Source organism: Pinus tabuliformis, chromosome 1_1, assembly GCF_031772625.1.
Source record: "Pinus tabuliformis cultivar Carrire ecotype Pingquan chromosome 1_1, CPIR1, whole genome shotgun sequence".
Lineage (NCBI taxonomy): Eukaryota > Viridiplantae > Streptophyta > Pinopsida > Pinales > Pinaceae > Pinus > Pinus tabuliformis.
In genome coordinates this window covers 795,580,003-795,596,814 of record NC_142297.1, presented here as the reverse complement: position 1 = coordinate 795,596,814, position 16,812 = coordinate 795,580,003, and the positions used below count along the sequence as shown (strand labels likewise).

The 16,812-nt window shown below is 37.5% G+C and overlaps 1 pseudogene across 1 annotated transcript in view; it reads right to left on the bottom strand.

Annotated features, from left to right (window-relative positions):
* The window catches only part of LOC149216393 (histone-lysine N-methyltransferase ASHH1-like), a 164,518-nt pseudogene that overhangs the window by 39,481 nt on the left and 108,225 nt on the right, over window positions 1-16,812 (bottom strand). The window contains exons 4-9 of the transcript XR_016251115.1: window positions 11,412-11,568; window positions 10,839-10,925; window positions 8,892-8,976; window positions 8,690-8,783; window positions 8,263-8,461; window positions 6,905-6,939 (exon numbers count right to left, since the gene is read on the bottom strand). The product of XR_016251115.1 is annotated as a histone-lysine N-methyltransferase ASHH1-like (transcript). The remainder of the gene's footprint in view (window positions 1-6,904; window positions 6,940-8,262; window positions 8,462-8,689; window positions 8,784-8,891; window positions 8,977-10,838; window positions 10,926-11,411; window positions 11,569-16,812) is intronic.

Here is a 16,812-nt window from a genome sequence, read left to right as displayed (position 1 = left end):
AAATGTCTGCCATTTGTTGTTGTGTGTAGGTGCGCGAGGGAGAAAATTTGATGGCACAGGAGCAGCGAAGGATGCAGGCAGAGAGATAGTGCGATGGTTCGATGGAATGGTGAAGACGCAGAGGAATGGTTACAAAATGGATGGCAGGAGGAGAGAAATACACAAGTGGGCAATGGAGCAGCGGATGGGCTAGTACGCAAAGAGGGTTTGCGAATTATGAAGACTGGCTGTGGACAGGAAAAGAGCATATAGTTGGAAAGGAACAGCGTTTGGATAAGGTTGGGAGCGGACTGCATGAATTTGACAGCAAGTGTGTGGCAGCGTAGATCTGGAGATGTCATGAGGTAGAAAAGATGGAGCTATGATGCAGATGGAGTGAGGGTTTGGTGAGCGTGGAGAATGCTGGTTCAATGGAGGTTGTGTGGGAATGTTGGGCAGCACTTTGAAGAATGCGTGGATTAGGCAAAGTGGCAACGTGGAGCCACAGCAGCGTGAGGAGGGACAACGCACAAGCTAGAACGAGGATGTGAAGAAGTATGACTGCGTGGAGGGATTTTTGGTAGCAGATGATAAATTCGTGGAAGATATGGGAGCTGCAGAATCCAATGGAGTGAGATTGCTGGCTGCGGAATGGAGTGAGATGGCCAACATAGGCTGAAATAATGGATGCTGCGAGATTTTGCAGCGCGGGAATTTTACACAGCCTGCTTATAGAAGAAAAGAAGAAAAAAATAAAATAAAAAATAAAAAATAAAAAATTTCCTATAACACAATGAAACCCTAAGCAGCAGAACTGTACACCTGCAAAAAACTGTTTCTGAAGCAAATATTCCTTCTAGAGTTGATCCTAAGGCCAGATCTTACCCTCTAGGGCCTAGATCTGGCTTCAAGATTGAATCTCACCTTCAGAAGGAATGAAACCTAAAACCCTAAAAGCCAGCTAAATAATTACAGTATTCACATGTCACATAAATATTTTTAAAATTTTAAATTTAAGATGAGGTGCTTCAGAAAACCCTTCGTGCGTTCACCAGAAAATTTCAAATGATAAGCTCGGGATCAAAACTGGCTGGGCTCTTTAGAAAATGCAATCCAGGAGTTGGCTAGTTTAGTCGAGAACTTCCCCGAATACCCGGTAATCTCAAAAAAAGGATTTACTGCACAGCTTAAATCAACCATTAACGAAGAAGGAGAAAACGGTACTAAAATCCAAATGTAATAGAGATATCTGCCATCATATCCAAAAATTTAACTACCATTCAAACCTTAGCGACTAAACAAAATACCTGTGTTTAAAATCACTCTTCATCAAGCTATCATCAATGGCTGAAAATAAACTTATGCAAAAAAAATAAAACATCTTACAGCAATTCCAGAAGAGTACCACCAACAAGATTTCAACCCCAAAGTCTTTCTTTATTGCACAAAAAATGACTACAAGAGAGCTTTCTTTAGCACACGACTCTAAGATCGAATGATCTCAAATCACCCCTGACACCCTATTTAAAAGAAAAATTCCCAATGGCTAGTTCAAGTGATCCATGTCAAAATGATCTCGACCGTCGATGAGCATCAAAATCCCTTTAAATCTCATTCGTCAAAATTTTAAATGCATTTTAATATATTAAAAATTAAAATCTTGCATTTATTTCCTCAAAACTTTGACTTATTATTATTTTCAAATTTTTTTATTTTTTTTTAATTTTTTTTTAAATTTTATTTTATTTTATTTTTTAATTTTCTTTTAATTTTTTATTATTATTATTATTATTTATTATTATATCTTTTATTATTTTTATTGGACCCTCGAACTTAGCCTTTGGAAAAATCACCTAGGACCTAGGACTTATGAGGGGATAAAACATTTTCTAACCCTCAAGACACTTTACATCATAACTTTTACAATTTTACATCTCAAGGGGGAAAACCCATTTGACATAGACCCTCATAGACCACCCAATTCTGCGACACAAACATAATCTAGCAGATCAAGTAATTTGTAATAACCTAACCAAATAGTTAGAATTATTTTCAAATTACATTTACATAGACGCGACCAGCACACTAGGACTCCCCTAAGATTCTAGTGACAAAATCCATTCCGGCTTTGGGGTAGGCTGAAGGAAAACTTTGCCGATCATGGATCGGTGAGACAAAAAACCTTCCGGAACGTAGATTATCACTAGAAAATTAGGTTTGCCTAGGCAGTTTACATACATGACTCAGATCTGCTAAGATTATTTACAATTTACACATGCAGACTGGGTTTATAACATGATCGGGCTGATGATGACAGTCGAATGGCACGGACACGTCAATCAAGCGTTATCCCTTTTGCGAAAAAAGGGGGTCTACTGCTACGGGTAGTTGACACATAGTGGTCAACAGACTCAAGATGTTTGAGAGCGGTTCCGACCTCATTGGATTTCATATGCAAAAAGTAAAACTTTAGATCTCACCCAAAATCCAACAAACTTGTCATTTTTTCAGGATTTCAAGATTGGGGAGATTGCAATGTTTCCATTGGATTGTCATGTACTAGGGTATGGAACTTGTATTTAATAAAGAGCACCAAGCCCTCTATTGTTACATTGGCAACTAGGGCCAAACTTCATGTGGGTCATCTTATTCATGGCTAATAATATTTTTATTAGATTCCTCTCGTCGAGAGGTGTTGGATTGATCTAAAAATCATCCGATACCGATAAGTATTTATGGAGATATGAATTTATTTTGATTATGGAATTATTATCAAGCCGACCTACAACTCATGTAGGCTCAGAAGCCCAACAGGAATTTATTCAAACATCAACGTTGTGTATAAATACAGGAGGGACTTTTCCTCATTTGCACTCACTCATCTCATCACATCTCTCTCTCTCTACTACGCAGAAAAGAGTCTCTTCTCTACTGCGCAGAAAAGAGTCTCTCTCTCACACGTGTAAAGACGCTACTGAAACTGAAGCTGCAACTGCAGATCCAAAGTTTGACCAACGTGGACCATCAAATCTCCTATTGTGACTGTGTTGTAGGTTCATCTGAACCTCCTCTAAAGGCTGTAACTTTTGGTGGTGGAAACAAGCCAATCCGATGGTTGGTTTGTGACATATCGACTGCCCTAGTTTTGATGATGAAGCTGCTAACGCTGATGCTGCTGATCTAGGGTTTGCTACTGCTGATATAAATCAGATTTATTGTACTATTTCTCTCTGCTGAATTATTGAAGATAAAAGAAGATTTGATCAAAGGGTTTCCCCACAGATTGTGGGGTTTGTCCTTGGCTAACCGCCACATCTTGTGTCTCTTGTCTTGGCTTGTTTTCTGTCGATCGTTTAATGTTCTATCTGCACTTTACTTTATGTACATGTGATTGCTAATCTGTGGAATATAATAAGAAAAAGAAGTAAACTGTTATAAGCATAGAACATACCATAACTTAACATGGTATCAGAGGTGAGGTGAAGACAAAGCAAGAGCAAGAGCAAGAGCATTCACCGAAGAGAAGATTGGCAAGGCTATCCTAAAAGAACTATGGGGTCCTCAACACTCTTTCCTGCCGAAGACAAGCTCTGGGAGAAAACTGACTATCACAGATGGAAGATGTGTATCAATCTAACCCTAAAAGATCAAGGAGTGTTGGACCATGTAAGAGGTAATATTGTTGAGCCTCCATCGAATGCATCCGCTGCTGCCTGGAATAAATGGAAAAACAAAGAAGTCAAAACAAAGAAGCTCATCTGGGACTCTATCGACAAGCACTTGGTGGCCTACATCTCTGAACTGGACACCTCCAAGGAAATCTACAATACGTTGGTGAGTTTATTTAAAGTTAATGATGCAAATCATGTTTTGTTTCTTAGAAATAAGCTGAGGGAAATCAAGAAGGGTAAAGATGAGTGTATGCAAGCATACTTCTTAAGAATCACCGAGATCAAGAACGATCTCCTATCTATTGGGGAGACTATTATTGATAGGGAAATGGAACTCACGACTCTTGGAGGATTACCATCAGAATGGTACGTGTTCAGGACTACTCTTCTGAACAATAATGTAATACTTGGTTTCGAGGAATTAATGGCTAGATGCATTCAAGACGAAACAAGGGTAGAAGAGCAAGAAATGCCCTTGCCTAAAGGTCCTCCTGTTGCCTTTTCTTCTCATGCTAAGAAAAGAAATAATTTCGAGTCTAAATCGAAAAGAAAGGCTGGACCTAAGGGTGGAAGAAAAGGACGATGTTACATTTGCAATAAAGCAGGTCACTATGCAAGGGAATGCCCTGATAGAAAGGACTCTCACCGTGACGATGATCAAAATCCCTCTCATGGTAATCGAAGGGATGGAAAATTCAATAGCAGAGGTAAAAGGAATGCTGGAAATCAACGAAGAGGACAACCATTCAAGAAGGTTAGAAATTCCAAGATGTATTAAATGCACCTGACCTCCGAAAGAACCTGGTGTCCATCTCGGCAATGGAAGACAAAGGCTACAAGGTAACCTTCAGCGATGGCAAGGTGCGTGTATCGAAAATTAATGTTAAAGATGCCTTTACTCTTGGGTTTCGTGTTGATTCATTATATCAGGTCAATGAACGTCAGGAGGATGTCATGTCTTATGACACATCTCTTCAGTCCGAACTTTGGCATTGGAGGTTTGCCCACCTTCATTACAAAGATCTACCCGATGTAAGACATATGGTAACAGGGATGCCCAAATTCCGAGTAGAAAAAGAAGGTGTATGTTCGGGATGTGCCGAAGGAAAGCTCAAAAGGAGACCATTCCCCTCAAGCCTAAGCAAGACCTCCGATATATTATAGTTGGTTCACTCAAGCATACCTGAAGTTGGCATTAAGAGGGAGACTACTACACCACATACTCCAGAGCAGAATGGTGTGGCACCGTACGAATGTGGAAGTTGTCTCTATGGGTAGATGATGTAACAATGCCTGATGTGGAAGAACCGATGGATCCTACTTATCCACCTGAGCCTTCCTCTTCTGGGAAGAGGCCTTCATGGCTTAGGGGGGATACTTAATGATGCTGAAAGACATGCTGCACCCCGAGGAACCTTTCGTGAAAGTAAGAAACCTAACAAGTATCAAGGATACCTGACCATCATGAGCACGATTATACAAAATGAGCCTTCATCATTCACAATTGTCGTCAAGCATCAAGTATGGAAGGACACTATGACCATTATGGAGAATGATGTCTGGGAAGTAGTTCCCAGACCCCAAGACAAGACAATTGTTACTTCAAAATGGCTTTACAATATAAAGTTGCAGCAAATGGAAGTACGGAATAGTATAAGGCTGGTTTTGTTGCTCGTGGTTTCTCTCAGAAGGAAGGAATAGACTATGATATGACATTTGCACCTTTTGCCAGATATACGACCATCCACTTGATCATAGCCCTTGTGGCTTCACAAGGATGGAACCTACATTAGATGGATGTCAAGACCGCGTTCTTGCACGGTTCAATCAAAGAAGAGGTCTATGTGGAGCAACCCGAAGGATTTGAGATTTATGATTGAAAATCTCACGTATGCAGGTTGAAGAAGGCTCTCTATGGGCTGAAGCAAGCACCCCGAGCATGGTATGAGAGGATCGATAGCTACTTGATGAAGTTGGGATTCACTAGGAGTGAAGCCAATCCTAACCTTTACTTTAAGGTTGAAAATGACAAACCTCTCATACTGGTGTTGTATGTGGATGACCTCTTTATAACAGGTGCAGACCCTCTCATTCACAAATGTAAGAGGGAGTTGGCTTCTGAATTTGAAATGAAGAACCAAGGACTTGAAGTGTGGTAGAAGCCAAGGGAAATTTTCCTATCTCAAGGAAAATATGTGGTGAAGATTCTGAAAAGATTTGGTATGGTGGACTGCAAGCCTGCGACTACCTCAAGGATCTTAACTTTCAGAAGTTATATGGTAGTGATGTCGGACCAGATTTGGGAAATACCTCTGAGTTTCAAAAACTCATTCGCGTTGATGTTCTTGGTGAACCTCTGTCCGAACATATGATTTGCAGTTAGCATTGTGAGCTCATATTTGGTTGAGCCTCACTAGATTGGTGCCAAGAATCTTCTGAGATGTCTTCAGGACACAATCTCTCATGGATTGAGATACACTGCCGGAAATATGAAACTGCATGATTATTCAAATGTTCATTAGGCGGGTAGTGTGGAGGATCACTGGAGCACTTTTTAGTGTTGCTTATCTTTGGACTCTGCTTCGATATAATGGATAAGCAAGAAGCAGAAGTTGGTTGCCATAAGCATCGCCGAGACCGGATACATATCTACGAGCATGGGGAAATGCTTCCCCATGAAACCCCTGATCCCAGGTGTGTGGGAAATATGGGGAGAGTGATACCCCGCTTTGGGGGACGCATCCCTGAGGAACACTGGAAATTACCTGTGTAAGTGTGAAATTGACTTATGCTTCTGCTATTTACTTTTCCACCTATTGAGTGATTAATGTTATGGTCCGAAAATAATTTCTGTGTTAATTAATTCAGCAATTTACTTGTTAGATCATAAGGAGATGCTGGTATATTTCTAACCATGAAATCTATAAATTTCCCAAGCAAATTCAAAATGGCAACTGCATATCAAAGATTTAACTGATTGCAGGCACATTATAGCTGACTTACTAAACTATTTAAATAAGATATGATCCTAAATTTCGAACACTTAGGACCTTCTGATTAAACCAAAGAATTTGTGTTTTCAGATCTTCTAATCTCAGATTCTATAAAATCCTAGAAATCCAAATTGATACATTATTTAATAAATACACATATATGAACTGCTAACTCCCTGTTTACCATTTGACAATAATTGTCCAAAGGCATATTGTAGACAATAGCTTTTACAATAAGGTGTAGTGGTGCATACTGCATACCTTTCATCATTGTCTTCCCATAGATAAGCATCATTCTGCAATATCCATGAAACATAAGTTACCGATCTGGATTTCTAAGAGATAGAACAATAACTAAAATGTGAGAAAACACTGCCAAACAAGAGAAGAAAGAATTATTCTTATGGTCAACCACAAAATAGTGCAGTATAGAGATAATCCAGCAGCCACCAGCACAGACAATCTAGGTACTAGATAACTTGCTTTGTTTAATTGATCTTCCAAGCATGGGAGAAAGTTCATCTCCAAGTAGAATGCTAAATGCCTGGCATCATATTACATAATCTAATGAAGGACTCGACAACACAAGTAATGAAGTTTCACATTTTTAACAAGTCATATCAATCTAGTTGAAGGAAAGGAACAAAATTCAACATAAATAATTATAATTAGGAGAAGAGCTTCAAAGCAGCATTATCAGAACCGACAAGTCAGACTGGAACAGGAAGTTTTCAAGTCACAGACCAGAAATGGCCAGTTCTGCTCAATTTTGGCTTGAATTGACCAGTTCAGTATTAAGCCATAAGAAAAGCATAGATCCCACTTAAAAGACAAATATAGAAAAAATAATAATAATAATAATAATAATAATAATTAAAACCTGAACCCTAGACCTAAACATAAACTCTGCTATTTTGATCATATCTATCCTTACTTCTATATACATGAGAAGACTTTGAACATTCTGTTTGAATATATTTTTTATTTAAAACTTTAACATTTTATGTATTTTTGGTCAACCAATTTTTTCCTGGTTTTTAACTGGTTCCAGTCTTCTTCTCATAAGGTTCCCATTTTTCTGATCAGCCAGTTCGGCCACTGATCTGTTTCTCAATACATTGATTGGAAGCAAACATAATTTAAGATGTGACATATATGACCAACAAAAAGTAACCACTTCAAGTGGATTAGTTACAGCTGAAACTGACAGCAAGGCCCATGAAAATGACCACTCAGAAGTAATCGACTGGTAAAATTAGGACATACCACTGGCCTAAAAAGGGCCTTCCGGAAAAATATACAGCAAAAATGAAATCAAGATGCAAAGTATTACCATGCACTAGCAAACAAACGTAATATCCAAAGACCAAAGAATGAAAATACAAAAACAAATAATAGGAAAAAAAATGAAGGCCAACCCCTGCACATCACATTTGCCATTTTTAAAGAGCCTGCCCTACAATCTCCATTGATAACCAAAAAAAAGTAAATGACCATTGCCAATAAGACACCATATTTGATGGTATCTTTCAGCTACCCTTCCTGTAATCCTCACCAATGAGATGACTCAAATATTAAGAAAGATTTTACACTGAACCATTTATACCCCAGCAGCTTACCTGAAAACCACGAGACTTTGCCCCAAGAAATCCAAAACAAGATGGTGCTCCACATAGACATCGAACCTTGGCACCACCATACCACTCAAACTTATAATCATATGATAACTCTGTACCACAAGGGATGTCCCGCTTTGCAAAAATTCCAACGCGACCTTCTCCAAGGACTGTCCACTTTCGAGTTTCACAATTTGGTTCACTGTATTTATGTAGCAGTGAATAGGAATTAGATAATAGAAATGATTACATCAGAAATTCAGAGAAGGGAATGCATTAAACAGTTAGCCTTTTTTCTAGCAGACACACAACACATGAAACTGCAGAGACTTTGTAAGAAAAGCTTCCTCCTACACACCATTCTAATGTGAAGTCCTAATCACTGAGCAGAATAAGATTGATAAACTTGCTTACAAATAAACGTACTTACCAAGAATGGTTAATGAATCGAGCAATGCTACCTTTTCTGGTGGCATCAATTAATTCAGACTTATTAAGAGATATGATAAATGCATCTTTCAACCCTGCCAAACATGTTCAACAACATAACCATTCTCTTGAGAACATATATGCAAAAGCCCTAACCCCATGCTATTTTATATTAAAATTTATAGATTGTTTCAAAACATCACCTGCAGCTTCATAAGCCTGGGATCGTCTCCTGGCCTCTTCTCTAGAAATCACTTCCCCACAGTATTCAATAACAAACTGGCCAGTCTAGTACAAATCCAAGATGAGAAATATTCTGTAAATCACCCAATATATTATACCCAACAGACAACATCCTATATAGAAATTGTCATGTACTCCATATGAAGCAATTAAGCTAGGCAAGAGCCTGTATATATTTCCAATCCCAGACCTAGATGGAATGAATCACCATAGATATTGAACCCTTTCCAAACACAATATACAAAACAAAAGCAGGTACTAATCACCAAATGTAAAACATGACCAACTTTCCTGAAGAACCATGATTTGTTGAGCACAACTATAGTAACCAGGATAGAAAAATATTTGAGAAAGCAATGATTTTTAAACTTTTCCCTGGCCGATTTTTTCCAATTTATTACCACTGCTTGTTGATTTTTTTGCACACATTCCAATTCTTTCCTATGTTTTCCCAATATTACAATTTGTCCACAAAGTTACTCCCAAGCTTGATTTTTTCAACATTGACAGTAACTAGTTGCATATCTGACAGACACAACAATTAAGGAAAAATCCAAGTAAATTTGCTCATTTTGATCATTATACATTTTCCTGGGATATGTTTTTCAAACAAAGTACCTAGAATGATCACAAACTAGGTGTACCATGTACCATACATTAAACCTCAGGACATGTAAGAAACTTGGAGCATACAAGTTCATTTAATTGACAGACATAAAGATGTATATATATATATTTTCTAATGAGTGAATGATGATTACAATGAATGAGGACTCTGGCTTAAAATATAGCCCAAGAGCGATTACATGAGGGGCTCGGCATCTGGAGACGGCCGCAGGAACAGTTTCAATTTTAATGTATTTTTATATATATTCAAATATTTTTATATTAATAGTTTTTTTTTAGTGTCAGCACTTGGTTTTTCTCTAATATTTATTTTTTTGTCATCTTGTCTTTCCTTTTCTTTCTATTTATTTTCTTTATAATTCCTTTTTTCCAATTTTTATTTAGCTTTATAATATTTTTTTACTTTTTTTTCAATAATATATATATATATATATATATATATATATATTTGAGCCAATGGCCTGACGTTAACCCTGAAGCTGATTTCATAACAAAAAGCTTCTTGTGGCTAAAAGTCTGAATTCCAACAGCAATGAACAAAAGGGTTGATGGCCAAAGGCCTGGTGATCAGCCAACTAGCTCTGATACCAATGTAACAAAGAAAGTTCGTATACTCAGAGAAATGCTCTGATACCAATGTATACGAGCTTTGTTCATTACATTGGTATCAGAGCATTCCTCTGAGTATACGAACTTTGTTCGTTACAAAACTGAACTCGCGACACAACAATGCTTGCTACAGCAAAATTGATAACTAAAAATATTGCCAACGAAATTCAAGTATCGAAGTATCAAAGAAAAATGGATAGCATGAACATAGAGCAAGACAATAAATAAAAAACAAGAATAGTGCACTATACAAAATTGAGACCACGGTACAAGTCTTTTGATGTTTACTTGCTGTCCATTTTCTATTTTTCTAATGCAGACAAATCCACGGAAGAATGTAATGAACAAATCAGCAGAAATTTAAAATGGTAAGCATCTCCAACAAAAATAAATTATATAAAGAAACTGATTCGAATATCACCATGCACAAATAATTTTATTAATTAATGGCAAAAGATAAATTCAAAGGAAAGAATTTATTCCCCTTTTGGACTAAAAGGAAAGGCACATACACATACAGATCACCTTATATCAGCAACTTACATGTATTACCAGATTTCTACAATTCTAATAGACAAGTTGCACATGGAAAAGTATTCTGATTACATACACACTATCAGAGGATAAACCAAGTCAAATCAAAGTTGCGTCATTTTTTATAATTATTTTACCTTGATATCTTGGTCTGCGAGAAGACCCCATCCACGTCCATCTGTCTTGAATAATTTTGTCTTCACGTATTCACATCGCTGAAATCGCTGTATAAACAGGACTTCGAGAAATCAAAAATACTAAGATAAGATATAAATCATAATCAACTAAACAAGAAAAGTTAAATCCCTTCAATACATTCAGCACTACTATCACTGACTTGTAATTGCACAGGCCAAAGCATAAAATAGGTAGTAGCACAGCAAGGGTCCAATGACTATCTATCTAGTTCCTAATACCTAGAATGCTTTAAAGTTTAAAACACCATATCTTCTCAACAATTTCATTAAATACTGATTCTAATCGAAAAAATTTATGTGCCTTTGAATAACTCACAGCAAGCAGCCAATATCTACGACACCTGCCAAAACCTTCCATAATTGGCTGCACTAAAGTAAGCATACTCTTGTGAAAGAAAATTTCCAATATGAAATAGCAACTAGGTTGCTCATTTTCAGAAGCAATTTGAGCAGTACCAACAAGAAATATTGCCAAACATAGAATCTACTCATTAAAATATAAATATGACTGACCTGGTTTTTGCAGCGATCTCCACAAGGGCAATACTCAGGCGTGCACTCTGTACTTGTCAATAAATTTAGGCACCTTTCTCCACACAGACTCTCTGGATCATCAGGTACATATTTGCATACACATACAATAATGTCCTCCTCCTTCTGCTTCTTGTGCCTACATTCAAACTTCAACCAATTCAACAAAAAATGGAATTTGAGAAACCATTTTATACACTTACAGCCAGAATTATCCCTGCGAGTATTTTACCGTGTGTTTCAATAAAAACAAATCCTATAAATCTTTGATCGTAATTCATAGTAGAAAACAAGGACTTGTTTTTTCTTTGCAAAGCTGCAAATGGTGAAGAGGGCCCCTCCATGACAGCTTTTCATCTTATGGTATACCATCCATGTGCCAGACAAACAATCTGCTCTGGCGACCCATTTGACAAATGGAAGACATTAAGAAAACCATTGCACACAAGCTTCATTTTCCCACAATCCACATTCTCCTAGTACATAGTTTCATTTGAGATATTATGTGATTGTTTTGGATGTCTAATGTTCTTGTACATCTCTCCAAAATGACTTCCGTCTGACTATCAATTTTGCCTTCTCATGTAACAAAGTTGGAACTTGACCGCACTCAAATATTTTTATTTTTTAATACAAACATATTAATTATGATTCATCATATAGTTCTCCTCTGCTTCCAAAATTAAGGCATATGGCCTTTATCCAACTTTGCAGCTAAGCTAATAGAATAACAAAGTTGGCTTTGTCTGAACTTGACCACACTCAAATATTTTTATTTTTTAACGCAAACAGATTAATGAAGATTCATCATATAATTCTTGTCTGCTTCCAAAATTAAGGCATATGTCGTTTATCCAACTTTGCAGCTAAGTTAATAGAATTCACTGAACTTTGTTATAAATCACATTCGCTTACCTTTCTTCTAGGAATAATCACATGTTTATGTCATCCAGATCATACTTCAAGTTAATCACCTACCTGACATGCCTTTTGGATCGTTTTGATCTGGTTCTATCTTGTTCTGTACCATGGCTAGATAACAGAAAAATGTTTTTTGATTGTTCTATCGATGATTAAACTGTCAAATATCAATTACACCCGCTAAAGTGCCCATTATTAAGAGAAGCCGATATCAACACAAAATTGGCAAAATTAATTTAATGCATAAAAAATAGTATTATACTTAGTGCAACATAAGAGCCCTTATGTTTTGCATATCCACAAAATATTTCCATAAATAAGCTTCTAAATATTCAATATCATCAATTTGGGGATCATATGTTTTGTTCATCATCATCACTACTTGATGAAATCATTCCTTCCTGTTGTTACCTGTAAAAATTGGATCTTTATTTCTTAATTACTTTTCCTGTTCCCTGGTATCGACAGGAATTTCTGCACTTTAGCTATGATCTATCCTTAAATTGATTTGGATTGTGATGAATTGAATCGTGAGTCTATCACAAACGCAATGTTTTTTCCCAAATTCTCATCCACTGAAACGTGTTAGATTTCCTTAAAACCCAGTAACTGATTCGTAATTTTCTAAGTGTAAAACAAGAAATATAAACAACAGCTGTTCTGGAAACATAAATTACAAATACACTAAGTTTTCTAACTTAGACTGCATATCTGAAATAAATTAGAAGACAAAAACATTCAACACATAGAACATAAGATATACCCAAGAAACCCCAACTCCAGGAAAAACATGCAGACTATGTGTGTTTTAAATTAACTCAGCAAAGGATAGACTCCTGAAATTTATACAGCACAGGAATATTTCCCTTCTATAGCAAATCCAACTCAGAAACTGATTCAATACAACCCCGATGCACTCGTGCTATCATAAGGCCACACAGTTCGGCCTCTTTGCGCACTGTACAGCTGCACAAATCAACCTTCCCCAGCATATTGTAGCTCGTTGTACATCCGTGCTGGTTCTGATATAGGTTGAGGCTACTCGGCGCCTTCCTTTCTGCCCCTCAATCATTAATCTAATCATTGACTACTAAAAACCCTAACTTCTTTTGTCGAGCCAATCAGACATTTTGCTCTTCGAATTGGCCACTTCTTCACTCTATCTCCTCTCATAATTTCGATCGAAGCCCCTCCTCCACTCTCAATGGCTAAGATTAGATCTTGATGAAGGGTTGAGATTAAATCATAAGTTTACTTTAAGATTTTAAATTTTCCCTAAGTCCAACTTTAGGAAATAGTTAAATAAATTAATATTCTTCTTAAGTGCTTGTCGTGTGGACCCCTCTGCTAGCCTTAGCACTTAGGCAAGCAGAACCCTTACCACTCTACTCCAATCAACACACCCTCTTGGAGAGGAAGGCATTATGCACTACACCAATCTTCTCTTTGAGATAAACGAATATGCTCCCTGGCAAAGACTTGGTCAAAATCTCTGTTGCCTGCTCCTTCATTGGTACAACTGGAGTGTAACTATACCTCTTTGAACAATATCCTTGATGTGATCATAAGATATGTCAATGTGCTTTGAGTGATTATGAAACATTGGATTGTCAAAAAGCTTGATACAACTCTAATTGTCACAGTGGATCATGGTGGGCTCTAGCTCTTATCCAAACAAGCCCATGAGAAGCTTCCTCAACCAAATAGCTTTGCACCCTACCAAGCAGGTAGTGATCTACCCAACCTCAACTAAGCTCAATGCAATTGATCTCTGCTTCCAGCTGAACCAAGAAACAACTATTGATCTAACACTAAAAGTGCATCTCAATGTGCTCTTTTTGTCTGTGGAGCTCCCTGCCCAATCTGCATCAGTGAAGCCCTCAAGCCTCACCCCATCAACTTGTTGATACCACAATCCATACTCTATTATCCCCCTAAGATATCTCAATGCGTAATTGGCAATAACCCAATACACTCTAGTAGGCTCGACCATAAACTCGCTAAGAGTTAACTACAAAACATATGTTTGGCCTCGTGTTTATCAAATACATAAGCGACCCTATTCACTGCGAATAAAGTAAAGGATCTACTCACTCCAATCTAGATGTATCCACCTTCCTCCAATTTGTGACTAGAGGCTTGGTCATAGGCCTGCAATCCTACATGTGGAATCTCCTCAAAATCTCTAGGGCATACTTGCCCTGCCCCAAGAAGATCTCCCGTCACCTTGTCAAACTATCAGCGCAAGGAAATAGTGCATCAACCCCATATCCTTCATCTCAAACTCACCTACAAGATATCTTTTGCACTCCTGGATGAGCTTAGTTGTGCCTATCAAAATCAAACCGTCCACATATAACACTAGAATAAGCGGCTCACCTCCAACAACAATGTTGTAGAGGTTGGGGTTCGTTTCACTCACGGTGAAGCCCACTCCCTAAAGTTAACTATCAATCTGAGCATACCATGCCCATGGAGCCTGTTTGAGCCCATACAAGGCTCTCTTGAGTCTGCAAGAATGAGTCTCCCTGCTACATGTCTCAAATCCCTCCGACTACTCAATATAAATCTCCTCCTCAACAACCCTATTGAGGAATGTTATTTTAACGTCAATCTGGTGGATTGTACACCCCATCTAAGTTGCAATGGTTGTAATAGTCCTGATAGATGAATATCTGGCCAAAGGAGCAAATGTATTGTCATAGTCAATCCCCTCTACCTAAGAAAACCCCTTTGCCACAAATCTTGCCTCATATTTCTCGATGCTCCCATCAACCCCATGCTTGAATCTTATAGACCCAGCAAGAGCCCACCACAAAATTTCCCTCTGACCTCAGCACCACCTCCCAAATATCATTCTTCATGGAGGCATATTCCTCCACCATGGCATCTCTACACACTTGTTAAGTGGCTGCCCCCTAGTGATTGAAGGCTCGACATCCAACAACTTTGGCATAAGTGCCATATATCCTATGTACCTATGTGGTTGTTTGCTCTTTCGAATTGATGTACAAGGAGCACCTACTTGCTCTTGTGCCTCCTAGATCAATTTTTTTGTCCATCTCCCTCTTCTTCTCCCTGTGCTAGGAGCAATGTTTTAAAAATCGGAACTGGTGACCGGACTGGTCCACCTAACGAACTAGGTTTTCGAACTGGGACTGGTCAAGTCTAAACGAACTGTTTTTAAAAAATACATTAAATAATTAATTTTTAATGAAAAAAACTATTTTTAAGATTTAAAACCATGATTCCAAGCCAATAGAAACAAAATATGCAAGGTTTGCTCATCTATATACCATGTAAAGGTGAATATATCAAAATGGCATCGAGTGCAATACATATCCACAACAAAATACATAATCAATGAGGCTCTAAATGGCCTCTAAAGTCTGAAAACAATGCTCTAAGCTATGGGGTCAATGACCTACTACAAGTCTACATATCAGTGATCAACAACATGATCACTCCTCATCATGATCAAACTCATCACAACTACTAGACAAGAGATCATCAACATGAGCTACATAAATAATATGGCTCAGAGTTTGAGGACTCCTAAAACTCCTCTACAACTTTAGTATTATTAGCAAAAATAGACATCAAAACTGCAAATCACTGATCAAAATGGTCACTCATGAAACTCATCATTGATTCAACGCTACTTGAAATACATAAACATCATCTAGCTCAAAGTCTTTAGATTTGGATTGCTCAACCTTATAACATGATAGAAATTGAAAAGATTTAACATGCCTAACCAATGATTTTGGTTTGAGTGAAGGGTTAATCTCGTCAACCTTATAATGTGGTAGAAAAACATTAGCATGTCTAACCAGTTGTTATCCTTTGAGTGAAGATTGAATTCTTGTTAAGGACATGGTAGAGGAGTTTAACAATCAATACCACCAACATCAAAAAAGTTCAACAATCAATGCCACCAACATCAAGGTTCTTAAAGGGCTTCATGCTCTTGATCAAATGCCAATCTCATACCCTCACGCATGATAGAATCAAATGGAAACATTGCAAACCCCCAAACTATGAAATCCTGAAAACCATTAAGTTTGTTGAATTTTGAGTGAAATCTAAAATTCTAGTTTCTGCATATGAAATCCAATGAGGTTGAAACCACTCTCAAACATCCTAAGTCATTTCATGGTAATGTTAAAAATTTAAGTAAAAGTGACATTTCCTTTAATTTTCATTTTCATCCGTGACATTTCCTTTAATTTTCGTTTTCATCCTTTTACTTTAAGAATTTAACATTACCATTAACTGCCAACATTGCTAGGGTTGAGATGTGTCAAGAAAATGAGAGGGTAGGCATGTTTTTCTTGGAGGGGGTATATTTGGAGGAAAACAACCCCAAATTTCCCTCAAAAAAGCTTCAAAACTCAAAAAAATGCATTCTGTGGGGTTTATGGTTTCCCTGGCAATAAACTGGCCAATTTGACCATAAACC